Raw genomic sequence first — 15011 nt, 5'->3', positions numbered from 1 at the left:
AGGGTGTACATCAAGGGAGCGGCTTATGCTACATGAAGAAGCATCACACAACAGTTAGCACACTGTTGTTTCACAGCTCCAGGGTCCCAGGTTCGATTCCCGGCTTGGGTCGCTGTGCGGAGTCTGCACGATCTCCCCGTGTCTGCGTGGCTTTCCTCCGGGTGCTCCGGTTTCCTCCCACAAAAGCCTCGAAAGACGTGCTGTAAGGTGGGATTGGCTACGCTAAATTGCCCCATACTGTCCTAATGTTAGATGGGGTTTCTAGGTTACAGGGATAGGGTGGAGGTGTGGGCTTAAGTACGGTGCTCTTTTGGCGGCGGATGTGGACCCGATGGGCCAAATGGCCTCCTTCTGCCCTGTGAATTCTGTGAGGATTCTATGCTGACAGCGACAGAGCCTGCAAAATGGTTGGTGCCTTCCTTGTTCTTTGATCCTGTGTCCCTGCTGTGTGGACCCCCGCCCTGCTGAACAGCCCCCTCCCCCCGCCCGCTCCTCACACCACCCCCCACTGAATTTTCACTCTGGGGTGGCAATAATTGTGAAGTATTAAAATGGAGTCACAGCAAACTCAAGGTTGGGAAGCTTTGACATCAGTGTCTGGAAGAGGAAAGATAGGATTTGTTCACTGATGTGGAGGAAATGTTGAGAGCAACAATAGCAGAAAGCAGGTGAACAACTGAACTGGGGAGGGGATGGTGCACGAGAGCGGGTGGCGGGGGGGGGGATATCTGACAGCGGCAGCTGAAGTTTTCAGGTGAATTTGTCATCCTTTATTTTTTGTTTAAAATTCTTACTCCCCATGCGATTTACTGTACTAGCTCATTAAATAATTACTGAGGTGGAATTAATTCACGGGAGTGACATTTTCTGCCCTTCTGTTTTTTTTTTAAAAAGAATCTAATTATTTCCCTGCGATTCTCTCCCACAGGCAGTGTGATGTGGGCCTGCAGGTACTCGCAAGCCAGTGGTAGCTGGATTGTGATTAGGAATTCTGCTGTATGTGGGCATTGACTCAGAAGAGGGTCAGATCCTGGCTCAGAGAGATGAGCGTCAAGTATCTATGTTTCTTTTATTATTTATTCAGAGGCCGGCATTTATGACCCGTTCCTAAATGCCCCTGAAGGGAAATGCTAATTAAGGAGGAAATTTAGCATGGCCAATCCATCTACCCTGCACATTTTTGGGGGCGAAACCCACGCAGACACGGGGAGAATGTGCAAACTCCACACAGACAGTGACCCGGGGCTCGAACCCGGGTCCTCGTCGCCGTGAGGCAGCAGCGCTAACCACTGCACCACCAACATGCCGCACAGCTAGGCCATTTCAGAGTGGCATTTAAGAGTCAATCATTTTGATTCAGGAACTACATGTAGGTCAGACCCGGTAAGGGCGGCAGATTTCCATCCCTGGAGGACATTGGTGAACCAGATTGGGGTTTTTTGCGACTTTCGTTTCACGGTCACAGTTCCGACTTTTAAGTCCAGACTTTTGCTGTATCATGCCGTGGTGGGATTTGAACCTTGGCTTTACCCTTGCTTTCTGGATTACTTGTGCAGTGGCAATGCCACTAGGCCACTACCTGCCGAGATGCATTCTTAGGGAAATGAAAGGATAAGAGGAGCGAGCAGGAAAATGGATTATTTGAGTTGGGGCTGGTTTTGCACAGTGGGCTAAACAGCTGGCTTGTAATGCAGAACAAGGCCAGCAGCGCGGGTTCAATTCCCATACCGGCCTCCCCAAACAGGCGCCGGAATGTGGCGACTAGGAGCTTTTCACAGTAACTTCATCGATGCCTACTTGTGACAATAAGCGACTTATTAGGGACTGGTTTAGCACAGTGGGCTAAACAGCAGGCTTGTAATGCAGAACAAGGCCAGAAGCGCGGGATCAATTCCCGGACCGATCTCCCCAAACAGGCGCTGGAATGTGGGGACTAGGGGCTTTTCACAGTAACTTCATTGAAGCCTACTTGTGACAATAAGTGATTTATTATTGAGTTGGATGGGCAGTCAACATTGAATGGCAGAACAGGCTCACCCGGCCTACCCAGGTGCTATTTGTTATGTTCTTTCCGCCTCTGCCCGTACAAAGTAACCTGTCGCAGGCCCTCACCCATCCTCTTCACCTCTCACGGCGTGGCTCACTATTGATGCCGCTGTTTAATCACCCTCACATCCCCATTCCTCAACCCCCTGACAGCATGAATCCCTCTTTCAGCTTTCCCAAACCTCGCTGTCCCCTCTTGCGATAGATATATCCCACCTCACAACCATCCTTCAGGAAAACGCTCAAAACGAAATGAAAATGAAAATCGCTTATTGTCACAAGTAGGATTCAAATGAAGTTACTATGAAAAGCCCCGAGTTGCCACATTCCGGCACCTGTTCGGGGAGGCTGGTACGGGAATTGAACCGTGCTGCTGGCCTGCCTTGGTCTGCTTTCAAAGCCAGCGATTTAGCCCTGTGCTAAACCAGCCCCTGCCCTGTGCTACCGACTCCCCAATAGCCCGCCCGAGCTGAGGAATTTGTGACGCTGGGAGTAGTCAACGGGCACAAACAGATGCTGCCTCTTTTTATATTTCACTCCAGTCAAAGAAAGCAGAATAAATGACCCCGGTAATCGTGCCAGATCTGTGGAAGTACATTTCCCTTCAATTTCCACCGAGATTTCTTTGCCTCGGCTCGAGGTCAGGCACGAGAGGCTTTTTAACACTTCGAGCATACTGACTGAGGAGTAGTTTTTAATGAAGTGACACAAGGATTTAATCTTGAGAAAATCTCCTGTGAAAATCAATGTTCAGAGATGCGAGTCCCCTCGCCAAGTTGCTGTTTCTCTCTGTGTCGCTGTTCCCGGTTTGTCCACTAGGTAGCACTAATGTATCACGTTCATCCTGACCGGCCCAGTCGATTTAATACACAAAGCGAAATTGCTTTCTATCGATATCCATTCTTTTTAGTACAGCCGCCTTGGCATTGAAACGGCTGCAGTACAGTCACGCTTGGATTGAAATATTTGTAGCTGCTGGCTAGTTGTTAGGGGAACATAGACAAATTGTCTCATGCCTCATCTTTCACTTGTGACCGGCTAGGTTGCGGTGAAAGTACCCTCTTTGCTCCTTTGCTCCTCTCCCAGCACCCTGGAGGCACTGGAGCCAGCTGAGATCAGCTGCCTCTGCCTGATGGGGGCGGCAGGCGCCTCGTAATTCGAGTGCGTCCAACCTGCGGACGACTGCGAGGCCTCCCGTGACCGAAGAGTCCTGACGTGCAAGTGGCGGGGACGTCCACAGAGTTGGCAGTTCCATTTAGCCTCCACCTCAATCACGTATCAAATTCTGCTACGGTGGTCCGCGCCGCCGCTGCCTCACGGCCCCGGGTCACTGTCCGTGTGGAGTTTGCACATTCTCCCCGTGTCTGCGTGGGTCTCACCCCCCCCCCCACGACCCAAAGATGTGCAGGCTAGGTGGATCTGGCCATGTTAAATTGTCCCTTTAATCAGGAAAAAAATGAATTGGATACTCTAAATCTGAGTGAAATTCCACTCAAAAAATGTTTGTCTCCTGCCTGCCTTCAGCCAACGGGTTGCAAAGTTGAAGAGGGTGAGCGGAGCGAGAAGCTGATAACGTGACAGGATCTTGCGGCTCCCCCGTCGGCTGTCTTGTCACCCTACCCCGGAGTTTGTGAACTATTGCCTCTGGTATCAACCCGGCTACCTCTTGCGGGTTGGACCTCTCCCAGCCAGCTTCCCCCACTGACGCTCGTCAGCGCTCGCAGTCTCTGTTTAGACTTCTGTTCCAGCCTGTACTGGTTTACCAATCTGAGCCAAGGTGGAACTCGACGCCAGAAATTGCATCAGGCTCACGAGTTGGAACAACATGGGGGGGGGGGGGGGGGGGGGAGGGTGCAGGTGCTGGGGGATCCCAGCGAGTCTGCGGAGCGTGAATCGAGAGTTAAGGTTCCGAGTCTGACCTCCAGAGTTCCGAGGAAGAGTCGTGTCGGACTCGAAACTCGCTCCGCTGACGCTGCCAGACCTGCTGAGCATATCCAGCGCTATCAGTTTTCGTCCGTCCCCCCCCAGTGAGGGACGACGTGAATAGACTGTAGAAGCTGGGCTTGATCCCCTCACAGCCCAGGAGGCTAAGATGAGATTCAATTGAGCCGCTTAAAATCAACGCAGCTGTTTGGATAGAGTAAATGAACAAAAAAAAAAGTTCTCAGTGGCTGAAGGTTGATAACAGGATTAAAGGTGATGGGGAAAAGAGCCAGAGGCCGCATGGGGGAAATAATACCCTGACACAGCACTGGGGCAGCACAATGGTTAGCCTCATACCGCCAGGGACCCGGGTTCAATTCTGACCTTGTGGGACTGTCTGTGTGGAGTCTGCACGCTCTCCCCATGTCTGCGTGGGATGCTCTGGTTTCCTCCCACGGTCCAAAGGTGTGCAGGTTAGGTGGATTAGCCACGCCAAATTGCCCTCTGTGTCCAGGAATGCGTAGGTTCGGTGGGGTTACGGGCATAGGGCTGGGGAGTGGGCCTGGTTAGGGTGTTCTTTCGGAGGGTGGATGCAGACGCGATGGGCCGAATGGCCTCCTGTGGGGATTCTACTGTTCTAACACAAAATTCTGCAGATGCAGGAAGTCTGAAATCAAAAGAGAAAGTGCCGGCAATACTCGACATTGGTGGAAGGGAAACGGCCACAGACTGTTTTAACATTCCTGCTTCCAACCTGCTGGGTATTCCCAGCATCTTCTGTTTCGTGCGTGCAGGATTTGGAATGGTGGGGGATACAGATTCACTGGAGCCGTGAAAAGGGAATTGAAAAGACACTTTAAACATGGAAACTAGGAGTAGGCTTCGGCCTTCGAGCCTGCTCCGCCATTTAGTTTGATCATGGCTGACCCGCAATCTCAGAGCCATAATCCCGCTTTCTCCCAAACCCCTTGAGGCATTAACATCTAAAAAAAAAATACCTATGTCTTCCTTGACTACGTTCAATGACCTCAATACCTACCACTGCCTCCTGATTCCGCAAACCAGGGAAAACACCCTCCCTGAATCTAGTCTGTCCAGCCCTGCTAGCATTTTATACGTTTCAATCAGATCTTGTCTCCATTCTTCTAAATGCTAGTGTACGCAGGCTCAGTCAAGTCAGTCTCGCCTCAGAGGACAGTCCCGCCAACCCCAGTATCAGCCTGGTGAACATTCGCTGCACTCCCTCGATGGCAAGTATATCCTTTCTTAGGTAGGTGGACCAAACCTGCGCACAATACTCCAGGTGTGGTCTCACCAAGGCCCTGTGTAACTGCAGTGAGACATCCCTATTTCTGAACTCCAATCCTCTTGCGATGAAGGCCAACGTTGGGCAGCACGGGAGCACAGTGGTCAGCACAGTTGCTTCACAGTTCCAGGGTCTCAGGTTCTATTCCCCGCTTGGGTCACTGTCTGTGCGGAGCCTGCGCGTTCTCCCCGTATCTGCGTGGGTTTCCTCCGGGTGCTCCGGTTTCCTCCCACAGTCCAAAGATGCGCAGGTTAGGTGGATTGGACTGGACATGCTAAATTGCCCCTTAGTGTCCAAAAAGGTTGGGTGGAGTTACGGGGATGGGGTGGAGGCATGGGCTTAAGTGGGGTGCTCTTTCCAAGGACTCGATGGGCCGAATGGCCTCCTTCTGCACTGTAAATTCTATGAACATACCGTTCGCCTTCCTAACTGCTTGCTGCACCCGCCTCTCCACTTTCACTGACTGGTGTACAAGGACACCCAGAATCCTTTGTACCTCCACACTTCCTAATATATCACCATTTAAATAATACCATTAAATTAATTGCGGGGGAATGGGGAGGGCGTGGAACTAACTGGAACGCTCTTCGATAAGAGCTGGCACAGACTGACGGGTGAAATGATCTGCTCTACTCTTACAGTGGTTACTTGAGAACAAAGGTGGAAAAACACCCTTTGAACCTTCAGTGGGGACGTATGATGAACCATTCACTGTCTCTTGCCTCAAATTATTTCAGCCCCTCTGATCAGAGAGTCCTTCTGTGGAATTACAGTCCTTTAAAATTTCACTGTCCATGACAGGTTTTAGGAAAATAAATTGTGCCGCACACATCCAACAGGGAGAGGTGAATTAAACAGGACATGAGACATCACTCTTTACCAAAACCCCCTGAGGGTGAAATATTGAGAGGTTGCTTTAAAACCAAGTACTTTATTAAGTACCTTATTCAGAATATCAGAGACTGCCAATATCAAACAAAACCAAATACAATCATTAACTCTCTTGTTTGCCATCAAATAGTCACAATGCCTTTTATTTCAATATCAAGGGCTGGCACGGGGTTTCGGCGATGTCCGAGTGACAGAGAAGGCGTTATACTGACATACCTGTAAACTCTGAAGCAGCCTGAAGATTGATGACTACCTTTGCGGATAATTTGGCTCCTGACACTGTCGGGCTGGGTGGCCGGTTTCCTGAGCCGCTGCCACCTGCTGGCACCATCAGACTGGCTTTGAACAAAGAGCTGAGGACAACGTGGCTGTTTCGTTCATCCACACTCGTGGCAGCTTCGTTGATTCTCGAACAGGGGTCCGCCCTCGTGGCCCTTGTGATTGCTGAAGCCGTACAGGAATCTGGGTAAATTCATAATCTTTGATAAAAAAATATATCGTCAATAACACTCGAAATTGGGCGGCACAGTGGCGCAGTGGTCAACACGGCGCCGAGGTCCCAGGTTCGAATCCCGGCTCTGGGTCACTGTCCGTGTGGAGTTTGCACATTCTCCCCGTGTTTGCGTGGGTTTCACCCCCACAACCCAAATAAGTGCAGGCTAGGTGGATTGACCACGCTAAATTGCCCCTTAATTGGAAAAAAATAATTGGGTACTCTACATTTTTTATTTAAAATAACACTCGCAATAACAGCAGAAATTCTAACCACGTGCGGCTCGTGTCCGATGATAACAAGAGCCTGTTTTGTCACACAGAGCATGCGGGTCGTTTCTTCGCCGTTAATGAGCGGTGGTTGGCAAAACTAATCAGTTTCGGCGGCAAAAAAAATCTTACCAAGTATTTCATTCATATATTTTTTTACAAAGTGGGGAAAAAGGGTGGTTTTCTTTTTCACATTTTCTTCCCCGTCCAGACATGAAAATGCCGAGTCAATATGAGCGAAAAATCTGCAAGCACCAGTCGCCATTTGCTGCTCTCCCCCCCCCCCCCCCCCCCCCCCCCCCCCCCACCCAATCTCTCCAGCGCAGCACAGAAATAACAGTCGCAGATGATACCAAGTTGGGTGGGAGGGTGAACTGTGACGAGGATGCGAGGGTCCTACAGCATGATCTGGGCAGATTTGACGAGTGGGCAAATAAATGGCAGATGCAGTATAATTTGGATAATTGTGAGATTATTCATTTTGGAAGCAAAAACAGGAAGGCAGATTACCACCTGAACGGTTGTAAATTGGGAGAGGGGAGTGTGCAGCGGGACCTGGGTGTCCTTGTGCACCAGTCGCTGAAGGTAAGCATGCAGGTGCAGCAGGCGGTAAAGAAGGCTAATGGTATGTTGGCCTTCATTGCGAGAGGTTTCAAGTAGAGAATCAGGTAATTGTTGCTGCAATTATACAGGGCCTTGGTGAGGCCACACCTGGAGTATTGTGTGCAGTTTCAATCTCCTCTCAGGAAGGATGTTCTTGCTCTCGAGAGAGTGCAGCGAAGATTCACCAGACTGATTCCAGGGATGGCGGGACTGTCATATGAGGAGAGATTGACACGGTTAAGATTGTTCTCGCTGGAGTTCAGAAGAATGAGGGGGGACCTCATAGAGACTTATAAAATTCTAATAGGACTAGACAGGGTAGATGTTACCAATGATGGGTGTGTCCAGAATCAGGGGTCACAGCCGGAGGATTCAGGGTCAACCATTTCGGACAGAGATGAGGAGACATTTCTTCACCCAAAGAGTGGTGAGCCTGTGGAATTCATTACCACGGGAAGCAGTTGATGCTAAAACATTGAATATGTTCAATGGATATAGCACTTGGGGAGAATGGGATCAAAGACTATGGGGAGGCTATTGAGTTGGATAATCCGCCATGATCGTGATAAATGGCAGAGCAGGCTCGAAGGGCCAAGAGACCTCCTCCTGCTCCTATCTTCTATGTATGTATCTATGTAATGTTTCACGGAGATTCAAGCTATTTGGCTGCACCAGGTTTCGCAATCAATGCTGGGCAAGAGCATCAAGGGTCGTGGGACCAAGGTGAATAAACGGAGTTAAGGAGATATAATTGAATGTCTTGAGCAGGCTCAAGCGGCTGAATGACCTCCTCTTGCTCCTACGAATTCTGACCCATTTCCATTTTTAAAGATAAATTTAGAGTCCTCCCCAATTTTTTTTTTCCAATTAAGGGGGTAATTTTAGCATGGCCAATCCACCTACTCTGCACATCTTTGGGTTGTGGGGGCGAAACCCACGCAAACACGGGGAGAATGTGCAAACTCCACATGGACAGTGACCCAGAGCCGGAATCGAACCTGGGACCTCGGCGCCGTGAGGCAGCAGTGCTAACCACTATTCCAACGCGCCGCCCCTCCGACCCATTTCTACAAGTGTTTTCTCCATGGGTGTTTAACGGATGGAGACCAGGATCGGGAATCCCGATTAACCTCATTCTATCTGAAAGGGAGAACTCGCGTTTGACAAGCTCCTGCCATGTTGTCAGGACCTGCCAGAAGAGCACTCCAGGCAATGAGTTAGTTTTACAAGTGTGGGATTGACATTTCAGGAATGGGTTCACCGGCCTGATCTCTTTTTCTCTTGGAAAAAGGAGGCTGATGGGGAGGGGACCAAATAGAGGTTTTTAAAATGATGCAAGGTTCTGACAAAGCGGACGCGGAGCGAATGTTTCCTCGTGTGGGGAATAGAGTAACTGGAGACCATCCAATATAAGGTCGTGACCGAGAAATCCAATAGGGAATTCTGGAGAAACCTCTTTGCCCAAAGAGTGGTGTAAATGTGGAACTGGCTACCACAGGGAGTGGCTGAACTGAGACATGTTGGAGGGGAAACTGGACAAGCATTAGGGAGAAGGAGATGGAGGGTTCGGATGGAAAAATGCAATGATAAAAGATGGGTGGAGACTCATCATAGAATTTACCGTGCAGAAGGAGGCCATTCAGCTCATCGAGTCTGTACTGGCCCTTGGAAAGAGCACCCTACCCAAGCCCACGCCGTCGCCCTATCCCTGTAACCCAGTCACCCCCGCCTAACCTTTTTTGGACACTTAAGGGCAATTTAGCATGGCCAATCCACCTAACCTGCAAATCTTTCACCTGTGGGAGGAAACCGGAGCACCCGGAGGAAACCCACGGGGAGAACGTGCAGACTCCGCACAGTAACCCAAGCCGGGAATCGAGCCTGGGACCCTGGAGCTGTGAAGCAACTGAGTCAGCTAAGCATCGTACTACTGTGCTGGCCATTCGAGTGGAGTTTAAACAATGGCAAGGATTGGATAGGCTGAATGGCCATTTTCTGTGCTGTATATCCTATGTAATCCTATATAAGTGTAGTCATTGTATTATGAAACACAGCAGCTAATTTGTACAGAGCGTGGATCCACTAACAGCATTGTGATGAATCGCCTGTGACCTATTGAGTGGATGGGGTGCGAGGGGCGCCTCGCGAGATTCAACTGCCTCGTCCCAACACCAAGTCGGACGCGACGAGGCCATGAAATCGCACCCGCGAGTACTCCTCCGAGATCGTTCAAACCCAAGCGAAAGATCCAGGGGCCCCTCTGTTTAACATCGCATCCAAAGAAAGAGGGGGAGAAAAAGCACCTCCTGACAGTGTCGCACTCCCCCAGCACTGCACAGACGCGCTATAGGTTCGGGTTGGGGCTTGAACTCTGTGTGTTCTGACTCGAGTAATGAGCGCTGTCACACAGCATCCTCCCCAGCGATGTCCTCAACTCCGATTGCAATGCACCCGCTGCCCTGCCAGCTCCCCTCGCTCCTCACCACCCCGACAGCTGATCTGCAAAGTTCAGTTTCACAGCAGGCAGTGCATTAGCCCACTGAACAAATTTGCAAGCTATTAACAGTATCTGTTATTATCAGAAATAATAGATTACTGTGGTGTGATTCCAGAGCAGTAATATAATCTCAGGGTTCAGATGGCAGTTCAGTCAAGTTTTTTTTCTCGCCTCCAGTTTGTGCTTTGTAATGTAATTTGGAGCTAGGAATTGGATTACTGCTTTGAAATGGTTCCCAAGTATCCATTATCCTTGCATGTGCAGAGGATATTGTAATGGTTTGCACATCTCCATGTGGTGTTTAATATATCAGTGCAATGTGCCAGATTGAGTGATTCAATGTGAGGGCAGACACAGAATCAGCTGTTCTGTGCATTTTGTCAATCAACATGAATAAGTGACAGGTTAGCGTTCAGAAATTGGCAGTCAGTAATTAGAGATTAGTCACGGGCAGGACTAAACCAGATACAAGCTATTAGCATTTCCAAATGCCAGGTTTCAACTACAGCTGTACATTATATCTGTTTATTACCATCCCCGGCTTTGTTACAGTTACGAACCTGCACTCGATCCGTCGAAAGACAAAAGAAGAATGTGCGGGGCCCGATTTAAGGCATTATTAAATGGCAACGTTCAACTTTCCCGTGGGAGTTACTATTTAAGCAACAAAAATTAAAGATGAAAAATTCGAGGCTGCCGAAGTTTGTCACGAATTTGCATCACCTGTTTACGTTTCCCAAACTGGGAACAGATGGCGAGACTCTCGCTTTTAACACAAAGCAGGGAACAGAAACTCCAGCTATTTAAACGGCGCTGTCAGACTCTGAGGAATCAAAGGTGCTTTTTTTGTTTTTGTTTGGTGGGGCAAGAGGCCCAGAGGTGTCTCCTGTTGGCCGGACGGCACACGGGGTCAGTGTTTCTCTTTACATGAGGGGAAAGCTGCAGCATTGAGATGTCACCAAACATGGGGGCCTCTGAATAGGTTGTTGGCTTTTGAGGGAGCCTGTTTGAAGAATTGAATGCAGCTGGTCCCAAATGCATTAATGGCCAGCAGGTGCTGTTTAATCCAATGGCCTTGTGGATGGTACCCCAATGGACGGGAAAGCAATGGGTTGAGGGCCTAGACAGGATCAGTGGGACACCATGGGCAGAATATTCTACCGCTAACCTAGACTGACTGAAATTTGAAGTCTTCACCCTTCTGCCCTAGTGGCTCCATAGGCCCTTCCCTCTCCGAAGCCCTTGAACATGATGTTGCCCCCCCCCCCCCCTCCCCCAACCACCAAACATGTGAACCATCGCCATAATTCCACATTTGAATCCCTCCGGTTTTCTGCCCCTTCCACAGCACTCACAGCCGGCCCTAATCAAAGTCACAAACGACATCATTACAATTTCCTGTGTGACTATGTCCATGGTGACCAATTTGTTCCTCACCCTTCTCGACCTGCCTGCAACCTTTCACCCATCGATCGCATCATCCTCTGTTGTCCTATTGGACGGGAATGTTCTCGACTAGTTCCAATATCTATCCAGAGAATCGCCTGCGGTGGGTTTTTGTTCCTGCTCCTACGCTATTATCACTGGAGAACCCCCCACCCACCCCCGCAAGATATTGATGAGAATCACAGAACTACACTTCTCAGAAAGAGGCCACTCAGCCCATCGTGTATGGGCTGGCTGCTTGAAAGAAATATCCCATTTCCCCAGAGCTCTGCAATATTCTTCCCTTTTGAAAGTTGCTGTCATTGTAATGATGCACTTTCATAAACTCCATTACGGAACACAAAAGGTATTTATTAATAGAAATTGTACAACAGCCTCATGGCTGTAGCCATCCGCCAAAATGTCTCTGTCGAAGCCTTTCTCACGTTGGGACGATTCCGCAGCCCGAGTCCCGATTGGCCACCCAGACCAGGTGACCCTTACTCTGCTGTGTTGCCCCTAAAGGGACAGTCACCATCTTTTCATAACTTGCCGTGTAAAAGTCACATTTGGCCTTCGGCTCTTGTACCAAGGATCTTGAATGGCGACCTTTGATGGCTGAGCCTTTAGCCACTGGGAACAGATTCTCCTGATTTACACCATCAAAACCCTTCACATTTTGAACCCCTATCAAATACATCTTCTCTTAACTTTCTCTGCTCTAAGAACCATCCTAGCGTCCCCATAGTGAACGATAGCATTTACTTTATGTTACGTGGCTGCAAGAGCTGTTCAAATGCTGCATAGTCTGAAGCAAGTAACACACCTCGTGACTCCCCAAAGTCAGGCCAACATCTACGAAGTCAGGATTGTGAAGGAATACTCTCCACTTGCCTGATTTGATTTGATTTATTGTCACATGTACCGAAGTACAGTGAAAAGTATTTTTCTGCGGTCGAGGGAACGTACGCAGTACGTACATAGTAGACAAAAGAATAATCAACAGAGAACATTGACAAATGGTACATCGACAAACAGTGATTGGTTACAGTGCAGAAAAAGGGGCCAAACAAGTAATACATGAGCAAGAGCAGCATAGGGCGTCGTGAATAGTGTTCTTACAGGGAACAAATCAATCCGAGGGGGAGTCGTTGAGGAGTCTTGTAGCTGTGGGGAAGAAGCTGTTCCTATGTCTGGATGTGCGGGTCTTCAGACGTCTGTATCTTCTGCCTGATGGAAGGGTCTGGAAGAAGGCAATGCCTGGGTGGGAGGGGGTCTCTGATAATGCTGTCTGCCTTCCTGAGGCAGCGGGAGGTGTAGACAGAATGAATGTGGGGGTGGCAAGTTTGTGTGGTGCGTTGGGCTGAGTTCACCACACTCTGCAGCTTCTTGCGATCTTGGACCGAGTAGTTGCCATACCAGGCGGTGATGCAGCCGGATAGGATGCTCTCTGTCGCACATCTGTAGAACTGGATGAGTGCAGCTCCAGCAACACTCAAGAAGCTCGACAACAAAGCAGCCCGCTTGATCGACACACCATTTACCACCTTCAACGTTCACTCCCTCCACCACTGACGCACACACACCATGAGAAGTGTACGCCATCGACACTGCAGCAACTTACCCAGCCTCCTCCTCCAGCACGGTAGCACAGTGGTTAGAACAGTTGCTTCACAGCTCCAGGGTCCCGATTCGATTCCTGGATTGGCCATGATAAATTACCCTTAGTGTTCAAAAAAGGTGAGCTGGGGTTAATGGGTTGCAGGGATAGGGTGGAGGTGTGAGCTTAGATAGGGTGCTCTTTCCAAGAGCCGGTGCAGACCCGATGGGCCAAATGGCCTCCTTCTGCACTGTAAATGCTATGATTCTATGACAGCACCCTCCAAACCCATGATCTCTCCCACATTGGAGGACAAGGGTAGCAGGTGCAGGGAAACACTGCCACCAGCATTTACCCCTTCAAGCCACACACCTTCCTGACTTGTATCTATATCACCAGCCCTTCACTGTTGCTGGGTTCAAATCCAGGAACTGCCATCCTAACAGGGTCTAGCTGCACCACGTGGACTGCAGCAGCTCAAGAAGGTGGCTCACCACCATCTTCTCATGGGCAATTAGGGATGGGCAATAAATCCTGGCCGAGCCAGTGACCCTCACACCCCACAATTGAAGATTACAAAAAAATGCTGTTTGTGTGAGCTTTATTCTGTCTTCATATTGGGTTTCAGTCCCGCTCTGTTATTGTGAACTATTAGAGGAGAGGTCTACAAATAGTTTCTTATATCAATTTCCTCCCTCGCAGAGCGGGTGATTTGATTTGTTTCCTGTAGTTCTGTTTTATTGACTGTTTGGAGTTTACAAGAGAGCTCTTACAGGATTAGTCTCCTGCTTCCACACCGCTGAAAATATAACACACTATTGCACACACCAGCAGCGCTATTCCCATTTCCATTCCTTCAGACAGGTGCTCTGGAAATGGCACAGTGCCGGCGATATTATGAGTATCGTCATTGGGTGTTCTACAGGCCTTCCTCCAGGCACAGTTCAAAGTGTCCCTGCGGTTTAGGGTTGCTGACCATGATTAAGTGTATTCCTGAAGGATCCATCACATGACTTGCTGTTAGGTGAGCAGGTGCCGGAGTGTGGCGACTAGGGGCTGTTCACAGTAACTTCATTGCAGTGTTAATGTAAGCCTACTTGTGCCAATAAAAGATTATTATTATTATTACTTGCCCCTCCATTGGCCGGCCAACACATCCTGCCTCGTGACACACTACCGCCAATTGGAAAGCAAGCAGACTAATTATCCAACTGGACGATGCTTGACCATCAGACAAACGCCCCTCCGCCACGGTACTCCTGGCTTTTAAAGAGTAAAGTTCAAAGAAAATGACAACGGCTAAAACAATCTTTTTTTCTTCTTTTTTAAAAATAAATTTAGAGTAGCCAATTCGCTTTTTCCAATTAAGGGGCAATTTAGCGTGGCCAATCCACCTACCCTGCACATCTTTGAGTTGTGGGGGTGAAACCCACGCAAACACAGGGAGAATATGCAAACTCCACATGGGCAGTGACCCAGGGTCGGGATCGAACCTGGGTCCTCGGCGCCGTGCGGCAGCAGTGCTAACCACTGCGCCACCCTGCTGCCCAAAAACAATCTTTTTTAATGTCCTGATGATTCTTTCTTCAGGGTCGCACGCAACGGTGCCCTGTGATTGATTGACCTTCAATTTCTGGAGATTCCAGGCCAATCCATAGAATTGACAGTGCAGAAGGAGGCCATTCGGCCTGTCGGGTCTGCACCGCCCCTTGGAAACAAGCCCACATCTCCACCCTATCCCCGCAACCCCGCCTAACCTTTTTGGACACTGAGGGCAATTTATCATGGCCAATCCACCTAACCTGCACACCTTTGGACTGTGGGAGGAAACCGGAGCACCCGGAGGAAACCCACGCACACACGGGGAGAACGCGCAAACTCCACACAGACAGAGACCCAAGCCGGGAATGGAACCCAGGTCCCTGGTGCTGTGAAGCAACTGTGCTAACCACTGTGCT

General features: G+C 49.5%; 1 protein-coding gene across 1 annotated transcript in view; it reads right to left on the bottom strand.

Moving 5' to 3' along the window:
- The window catches only part of LOC119975066 (multidrug and toxin extrusion protein 1-like), a 132815-nt gene extending 126098 nt beyond the window's left edge, over positions 1-6717 (bottom strand). The window contains exon 1 of the mRNA XM_038814564.1: positions 6383-6717. The gene's annotated coding sequence lies outside the window, so the exon portion shown is untranslated. The remainder of the gene's footprint in view (positions 1-6382) is intronic.
- Between the last annotated feature and the right edge of the window lie 8294 nt (positions 6718-15011).

The sequence above is a fragment of the Scyliorhinus canicula genome, chromosome 12 (genome assembly GCF_902713615.1).
Source record: "Scyliorhinus canicula chromosome 12, sScyCan1.1, whole genome shotgun sequence".
Lineage (NCBI taxonomy): Eukaryota > Metazoa > Chordata > Chondrichthyes > Carcharhiniformes > Scyliorhinidae > Scyliorhinus > Scyliorhinus canicula.
The sequence above is the reverse complement of the archived record's forward strand: the minus strand, read 5'-3'. Positions and strand labels throughout refer to the sequence as shown.